At 50.5% G+C, this 8918-nt stretch overlaps 1 long non-coding RNA gene across 1 annotated transcript in view; it reads left to right on the plus strand.

Annotated features, from left to right (window-relative positions):
- Window positions 1–8078, plus strand: part of LOC132658352 (uncharacterized) — a 28271-nt gene extending 20193 nt beyond the window's left edge. Inside the window, exon 2 of the long non-coding RNA XR_009597841.1 lies at window positions 495–8078. This is a non-coding gene — a long non-coding RNA (uncharacterized LOC132658352). The remainder of the gene's footprint in view (window positions 1–494) is intronic.
- The last annotated feature ends 840 nt before the right edge of the window (window positions 8079–8918 follow it).

An 8918-nucleotide genomic window follows, 5' to 3' on the forward strand; every position in this document is an offset into this window, starting at 1 on the left:
AGGGGAGATGGGCTAGAGAGAGGCACAGGGACACAAGGAATGTGGGTGAGGGGATGGAGGCTTGGGCCACAGGCTTGGCTCTGAGCTCACCTGGTGGGCCCCAGGCCTTGGGGTGTGGGGTGTGTGTGTGTGAACGGGGTCAGCTCTGCTCACACCTCTCAGCTTGATGTTTGTGGCCCTGAGCAGGTCTAGGTCCTCTCTGAGCCTCTCAGCCTTTCATCTGGACTTTGCAAAGGAAGGGGCTTCTGAGCTCCTCAGGGCTGACAGCAGGGGGCCAGGAGCCCTCTCCCTGTGAGAGGCCGGGGCAGAACGTCTGGCTGAAGATTACGGAGCTGGGAGGGGTGCACCCACTGGACCGGTCGTGAGCCCAGGGGAGGCAGAGCCTGGCCTGGGAGCAGTGGGTGCTGCGGGCAAGGGGCTGAGAGGGAGAGCTGGGGGAGGTACTGCCCAGGGTCCACAGTGAGCCCCTTGTACCTCTGGGTCCCGGAACGCAGGCCATGCTGAGTCGGTGAGAGGAGAGACTGGTGGGGACCCTGTGCTTCCGACTTCATCTTCCAGTCAAGGCAGTTCCCAGGAGAGATTCCACAGCTGACGATGGCTGAGATGGAGGACAGCAGGCAAGGCAGGTGGGCATGTCTCTGACCCCAGGCAGCTGGGGCACAGCAGACCTGCAGGACCGTTGGCATTGGTGCTAGGCCAGAGTGCTCAAAGTTTCCCCTGGCTCTTAGATTTCCTGTTGTGATGAAAGATTTAAGATTTTTGTCTTTTATTATAAACGTAATCTGCATAGAGTTAAAAAATCAAGCCATGGAAAAGCTAGAAAACAAAAGTAAAATTCTTTCTCCTCACCCATCCCAGCCTTACTACGCAGAGGTGACTTCTCAAGTGTCTCAGGGTCTCGGAGGTTTCTGTACCCATACACATCCTGTCACCGCTGGCCCTGTCCTAGAAACATCAGGACTGTGACTCGTGGGTGGGTCTGCCCGTCGGATGTCACGTGCTCCCGGATGCTGTGCAGCGCAGCATGACAGGAGACACATCTCTGTGAAGCCAAGGGGACACGTGTCCCCTGGCTCTGCCTGTGAAACGGGTGTCCGGGGAGGAGTGAGCCTGGGGGGTCAGGGGGTCATGGAGCCGCCGCAGGTGTTTCTTTTCCTGGATGCGGCTCATGGCCGCATCCAGGTTTTGCTTTTCACCTTTAAGTCTGTGAGAAAATGAGCAGGAAAAAGCAAAAGGCGCTGGTGGTGGCACGCCTGGCACTGCTGGGCTGGGGTTCGAGTCCCTGCAGCGTCCCTGCTTCCTTCCGGCTCCCCACTCCAGGCCCTTCCCGCCTCATCAGGCATCGTGGTCCCCAAGGAGAGAGGTGTTGGGGTGGGGCACCCAGGGCCTCTCCCAGGAGCCCTCCAGCCCCACTCGGCCCCTCACCCTCTGAAGGGGCCTGGCTGAGATGAGCAAACACGGAAGGTGGCTGGAGCTCAAGAGCTCTACAGGTTGCAGCCCCCTCCCCAGGGCCACGTGTGGTGGGCGGACACGGGAAGGAGAAGACAGCCAGGGTGTGCTCCCCACCTGGCCTTATCCACCCAGGGCTCCCGGGATCAACTCACCACTGCCCTCCTCTCTGCCTCTGAGGGCCAGGAAGGGCTGGGTGGACAAGGTAGGCCTGGCCGAAGTGGGCAGGTCGTGGAGTGGCCCTAGGCAGCAGGAAGAGAGGCCAACAAGTAGGCCTCAGTGCAGAAAACGCAAGAGGAGCCTGAGTGGCCCTGAGCCTGCACTCTCCCAGCACCTGAGACTGGAGGCAGGATCCCAGGAGACCCCAGCTCAGGACCCAACAGGGGCAGCTGTGATCCTAGGCAAGCCCCCACACAAGCTGACATTGGGTGCCTCATCTCTCAGCCTCAGAGTTTCCCTCTGCCCCTCCCCTAACACTGGCCAGCTTCCCTCATTCTCACCTTCCAAGAGGTCAAGAGGATCACAACCCATTTTGCTAGACCTGATGCTGACAGTCTGTACCTTGGAACAGGGCTGCCTGGGCTCCAGTCAAACCCTGCGATTCCCGAGGGAGCCCCTGCCCATCACTGCAATAATCTCTCCCTTTAACAACACGCATCCCATAGAGAACAGCTGGAAGCAGGAGGGGAGGTATGCCAAGTTGGCCTGGGACACAGGGCTCTCGAAGCCCAGTTTGAACACCAGGCCCCTGTAGGTCTTCTCAGCCCAAACTCCAGTCACATGATGAGACAGTTTCTCCCAGGAAGCCGGGCTCCCATACCTGGACAAGCCTGAGGGAGACACAGGCTGCAAGCCTGGGGTGGGGTGGGGGGAGGGATGGGCAGGGCAGAACTAGGAAAGAGAAGGGTGCGGGCCAGCCAGCCTTGGTTAAAAGAGTTCCTTAATAAGGGGCCTTGGCTTGGGCCTCCTGAATGAGAGCAGTGGCTGCTTTGCCATCACCTGCAGTGCCTCAGCCCCCTGGCAAGTTCTGGTGACAGAATCCCTCTTTGGAGATGGTGTTTCTTGAGGGTGGTGAGAGGAGACAGAGGAGGCCATGGTCTCAATGAGCAGACTGTCCAGGCCTGGGTGGTGAGATCGCCATGTCCACCAAGGTGCCCATCTATCTGAAGCTTGGCAGGCGCAAGGGCAAAAAGCAGCTGTGGGACCTGCTGTGCTTGGACACTATCAGCCTGGTGGGGGCTGACAGGCTTCTGCACACGCATGAGCAAAGGCACAGAGGCACCAGAGTTAACGCCAGAGGGCAGCCAGCACATGGCAAAAAGAACCTACTAGGTCTCCGAGTCCTGTGGAAGTCAGTTTCCCCATTTCCAAAATGCAGTCAGTGATACCTGCTTTGCAGAGTTGTTGAGAAAATCAGGGCTAACATTGCTTAATCTGCATGTGTGCGTGCACGGTCAGTCATGTCCGACCCTCTGTGACCCTATGGACTGTAGGCCTCCAAGCTCCTTTGTCCAGGGAATTCTCCAGGCAAGAATACTGGAGTGGGTTGCCATGCTCTTCTCCAGGGGATCTTCCTGACCCAGGGGATCTTCCCGAACCCATGTCTCCAGCATCTCCCGCAATGGCACATTTACCACTGAGGCACCAGGGAAACTATGGTGGGATTTGAACTCAGGTCTGTGAGAACCCAAAGCTGCCACGTCTGGGTGAAGAGAGGGCTCTGAAGTGGAAGAGACTGGTGGGGGCACCACAGCTGGCCTACCACCGTAGAGCCCTACAAGGGCACTGTCCTTCAGGCCCATCTCTGGGCCAGCTCTGCAGGGCCCAGCACCACCTGGCGGGGCACAGGGCAGGGGCTCAGCCATTCCTTCAGGAGACTGTAGGGGTAGTTGGCCTAGGAGGAAAGCCCACCCCGTCTTAAGTACCACACCCACTTACAGAGTTTAAGTTGCCTCCTGTGGGAGCTGGGTTAGGATACATGCTCCCACCAAGCAGAAGAGCCAGTGGCCCCACTAGTGAAGTGGGGAGGAAGTGGACACCAGCACCTTTCCCACACACTGCCTGGCTACTCCTGGTGGGTCTCTATAAATACCCCTCCCTGAAGGTACTCAGAGCCTGTCTTCCCCTGCTGATCCCTCCATGGGTTCCCACCCCCACCCCTTTCAGGGCAGAGCCTGGTTCCGAGGATCCAGTGACTGTGCTCCCTCAGTCACAATTCCAGCATCTCTCCCCAGCTCAGAGGCCCCTTGAGCTTGTCTGTAATACAGGGGACAGGCTGGCTGCCTGGCCAAACTTCAGAAGCCCTTCCCTAGGGGCCAGGAGGGAGCCACCCTTGGCCAACATGGTCCCCATTACCTCACTGATGTGAGTGATGGGCATCAAACCCAGCGGGGCTGAGGGGAAGCCCCCCACGTCCTGCTGTGGGCCAGGGGTAAGGTCAGGCAGGCCTCTCCAGGGGTCTCCTCCAGAAAGCAGTCTAGCCTTCTAGGTTCCTAATCCCCTATCCCTGAAAAGGCAGAGACCAAGAAGTCTGACCCACCCACTGGCCGAATGTCTCTCCCTCTCATCTAGAGCTGCTGTGGGAGGCTGCTGGGGGCAGCAGGAGCGCCACAAACTGGCCCTCAACCACAGATCACACCACGACAGCATGATTAGGCAGGCCTTGGGTCTGTCTGAAGCAAAGAAACAACCACCTTTCTCTCAGCCACTGGCCTCCAAGGATGGGAAGAAACTCAACAGGTGAAAGAAGAGCATTCCAAGTAGGAAGTAAGGCGGCAGGGGCCTGGAGGTAGAAAAGCACTGGGTTCAATTTGCCGGGAGTCTGGGAGACTAGTGGGCTACAAACTAGGTTGGAAAAAGGGTTGGGCTCTGATGTGTCTGCTCCTCTGACCTGTGGGACTCGAGTAAGGAGATGCATTTGAAGAATTCTGAAACAAACATTTGAATTACAGGTCTAATTCAAGAGGCTATTTATCTATTCTGTGCCAAACACTGTTCTGAATATTTTATAAATACATTAACTTGGGGACTTCCCTGGTGGTCCAGTGGTTAAGATCCCATCATCTGCGACAGTTCCACAGCCCGGCAGGGTGCCACTTTTCCAGCTCGTCAAGGCCGGACCGAGAACTGAGGACGCCATCTTGGGCACGCCCTCCAAAAGCTGTGGGGCGCCCAGGACGATGCCTGCGCCTGCGTGGATCGCAGGGGGCGTGGTGAAGAGGATGGGGGTGTGGCCTCAGTGGAAGGCATGAGGCAGTGATGCAATGCGCCCCTAGTGGCGGGTGTGTTCGTGCTCTGGCTTTGCAGCCATTGGATTCCGTTTCCACGGTTACGGCGGCCTTGCGAGACAGTGTCCCAGGTAAGATCTAGGTAGAACTGAAACATGAAACCTGAGAGACTGAAGTCTTCAGGGCTCCGAGGAACGGGAAAGCAGTGCCTTACCCTGGGTCCCAGGAGGCCTGGCTTGCTGGGCACGTGCCCCTTCTGTGACTCTCTAGGATGCTGTCTGGTCCACCCTTAAGAGCCACGAACTGTCCTGGATTCCCATCCTCCTCCCCCTACCTCGCCCAGCTCCTGACCTCATTATTCTCTGTTCTCCAGTCGCCAAGATGCAGTTGCTTGTCTGTGGCCAGGAGCTGCACACTCTTGAAGTGACCGGGCCTGGAAACCGTTGTCCAGATCTAGGCAAAGATAACAGAGTATCACTGAGCCATCCGCCCTTTGCCAATCCTGTGGCTTCCCAAGAGAATACTCTTGGCTCTGCCTTTCCTTCCTTATCCCATGTAGCTAGCTCCCTGAAGGGCCTCACTCCTGAGGCTAAGGATGTGCTTCTGGCAGATTTCCCCTCAGGATGAAGCTGCCCTGGGCCAGTGTGGGGTGGAAGCCCTGACTACCCTGGAAGTGGTGGGCCGCATGCTAGGAGGTGAGTGGAGCTACAGAGGCCCCAGACTGGTGCCCAGAGGGTGTTTGTGACCCTTAGGGTTATTTTGTTTGCCCTGCACAGCGTCTAACATTTTTTGTTTTAATTTACAATAGCTAAATGAGCCAGCTCATTTTGTGATAAAATGCACTGCTGCTGCTGCTCAGTCCCTTCAGTCGTGTCTGACCCTGTGCGACCCCATAGACAGCAGCCCACCAGGCTCCCCTGTCCCTGGGATTCTCCAGGCAAGAACACTGAAGTGGGTCGCCATTTCCTTCTCCAATGCATGAAAGTGAAAAGTGAAAGTGAAGTCGCTCTGTCGTGTCCGACTCTTAGCGACCCCATGGACTGCAGCCTACCAGGCTCCTCCGTCCATGGGATTTTCCAGGCAAGAGTACTGGAGTGGGGTGCCATTGCCTTCTCCAGATAAAATGCAATATCTGGCCTCAAAAATTGGGAAGCTCTGGTGACAATAACCTGTGTTATCAAATACCAACAGTCTGCCCTGCCTGCCTAAGGGCTGCTCCCTTTGGAAGGCTCTCCAGTTTACTATAGTCCCTCCTCCTCCCTGTTACTCCTTAAAACGGCGTCAGTTACCATTTACCAGCAGGTTTGTGCTGCTGCTTCTCTCAGAGAAAAGAAAAATGAACTCTCTTTTTGTATCTCTATCAAAAGTGGGAAAATGAAAGACAGATCCAGGGCATTGCATCTTTCAAGAAAAGTGGGAAGGAGCCTTTTTTTTTTTTTTGGAAGTTAAGAATAGCCCTGTGTGTTTAATATGCAACCAAACCTTGTGTCAAAAGAATGCAACTTAAGACACCCATTATGAAACAAACCATGGTAAGAATTTTGACTGGTATGCAGAAAAGATGCATGATGAAAAACTTCATGAACTCAAAAAAAGGCTAAACTTTCTACAGCATTTACCATCAAATACACATAAAATAAGTGATGCTGCTATGAAGTACACTTATAAGTGAAAAAATTGCCCAGGCATCAAAACCTTTCACAGATGGTGAGTTTATAAAAGATTGTCTATCCAGTGCAGCTGAAATCATGTGACCTGAACAGAAACAAGCGTTTGCAAAGGTAAGTTCTACATGGAGACACTGTTGCTCAGGGAGTAAAAGATATGGCTGAGAACTTACAGGATAAGTTGTGAGAAAAAGTGAAATAAATCATTTGTGACATTTTCTATTGCAGTTAATGACAGCACATACATAAATAATATGAGCCAGTTAATTATATTTATCTGCAGTGCTGAGAATTTTGACATCACTGAAGAACTTTTGGACATGGTACTTTATGACTTACTCAGCATCTGAAGATGACTTATTTTTGCATGTTTAGAAAAGTCTCAAAAAATTTGATCTTGACTAGTCAAAATTAGTGTGATCACAATGGTGCCCCTGTGATGGTCTGTGATAACACTGGACTTGCTGTAAAACTTTAATGCAAGGTCAAAATGTTTTTGCAAGGATGCAGAACTTAAATCCATTCACTGCATTATTCCCCAGGAATTGTTTTATACTAAGAAGTTAAAACTAGAACACGTCATGGATGTAGTTCATTAACACAGTGAACCGGATACACTCTCATGGCTCCAGTCATAGATAATTCAGTGTTTTGCTTGAGGAATTGGATATACAATATGATAATCTCCTTTACTATGCAAAGGTAAGGTGGCTTAGTCTGGCACGGTATTGAAGAGATTTTTTGAATTGATAAAGGAGATAGATTTGTTCATGTCATCCAAGGGCAAATCCCTTTCCCAGCTGAATCTTCCTTACCAGTGAAGATTGGATCAGAGGTCTGGGCTTTTTGGGTGACATTACAGACCATCTAAGCATTTTGAATACTTTTCTGCAAAGATGTTCACCAAGTAGTTACACAAATGTATGATAGTTTGGTCTTTCCTAGTAAAACTGAAACTTGGGATACTCATTTGGCAGTAAACAATCTGGCTCACATTGAGATTCGTTTACAGAAATAAAAGTTATGTTTTAATCTACATCCCCAAAATTGTAGAGTTGAACATTGCATCCCCAAAAAGATCTTTTGATTTCAAACATTACAAAAATGAGCTCACATTGTTTAGCTCACCTTTCTTAATTAACATTGAGAGCTTTAACAAAGAATTACAAATGGAAGTTATTGAACTGCAGTGTGATACAGTACTGAAGACTAAATATGATGAGATTGGGATACCAGAATTCTACAGATACCTTGGCAAGAGTTTCCCTAGATATAGAAACCATTGTGCCAAGATTCTGTCCATGTTTGGAAGCATCTATGTCTGTGAACAGCTATTTTCTGTCATGGAATTGAGTAAAACTAAATTTTGCTCCCAGTTAAAGGATACAAGATTGAATTCAGTCCTACACACTGAACTTCAAAATATGAGACCAGACATTGATATCTCGGTGCAGAAAAAAAGTCAGGTTTCTGGTTCCAATCAAAGGAGTAACAGATAATAAAAGAAATGTTTAATAATTAAAGATCTTTATTTTTAAATGTGTATTTCTAAATTTTATCTTTGGAATATCTGGTATTATAAATTTTGTATGTTATGTGCTTATACTGTGTTTAATGTAAAAATTGTTGCCACAGTTATTTTTTGTGTTTTTCTACTGGTCTCACACCCTGAGCAAAATGTACCTGAGCTGTAGAATTTCTGTGGCTGCTTGAATGAAATTGTGGCTGTTATCAATTTCTTGCCTCTCAGCCCCAAATTTATCCTTCGTTGTCTGCTCTCCAAAAACCGATCTGGGCCTTTAAATTTCTTTCCTTTGACACCTGGTCTGATGTTAAGCTTTGTCGGTACAGGGCACTGGACACACATTGCCAAAGAAAGGAGTTTTCCTTTCTGGTCTGCTCACTTGGCAGTTTCATAGAGTATGGGTGATGGATGGCAGGTACCAGGCTCCTGCAGTGCCCAGCAGTCAGCAGCCCCCAAGAACCAGCAGCTTCCCCTGCTTCCAGCAGTTACATAATTGAATCCTTCTGCTGAGACACTTCCTCATGAACAACTTTCCCTAGTACCCTAGAGGGCAGATTTCCAGAAAATTCTTTCACTGTGACAGAAGCTATTTCTCTGTTATTCCATAAGCCTGAACCATACCCTATCCAACCAGGTGTGAATTTTAGCCCGGCAGTGGGAAACTTCTTCCTTGGGCACCTATTTCAGCCCTGGGGGCAGTGGCTGCTTCCTGTACCTGCTCTTTCTTTAGAGTTTTTCTTATGCCCACTGTAGTTAATTCTTTATATGAAATTGTCCCTGTTCAAGTTACTGTGTGTTTTCTTTCTCCTCATTGTACCCTGACAAATTCAGATCCTATTTTTTCTCATCTGTCTTGGGATTCCCCCAAAATAAGACTGGGTTCTGGGCAACAAAAAGACCTTTGCCTGTGTCTTTGCCTTTACTTGAGTCAGCAAGTCACCTAAAGAAAAGCAGATGTCCCTGGGACCCGTAACACTTAATTAGGCAGACTCTTAATTACGTTTATAATAGTTGGTTTTAACTGATAACTATTGTACCTCAACTTTAAGC

The sequence above is a fragment of the Ovis aries genome, chromosome 21 (assembly GCF_016772045.2).
Source record: "Ovis aries strain OAR_USU_Benz2616 breed Rambouillet chromosome 21, ARS-UI_Ramb_v3.0, whole genome shotgun sequence".
Classification (NCBI taxonomy): Eukaryota; Metazoa; Chordata; class Mammalia; order Artiodactyla; family Bovidae; genus Ovis; species Ovis aries.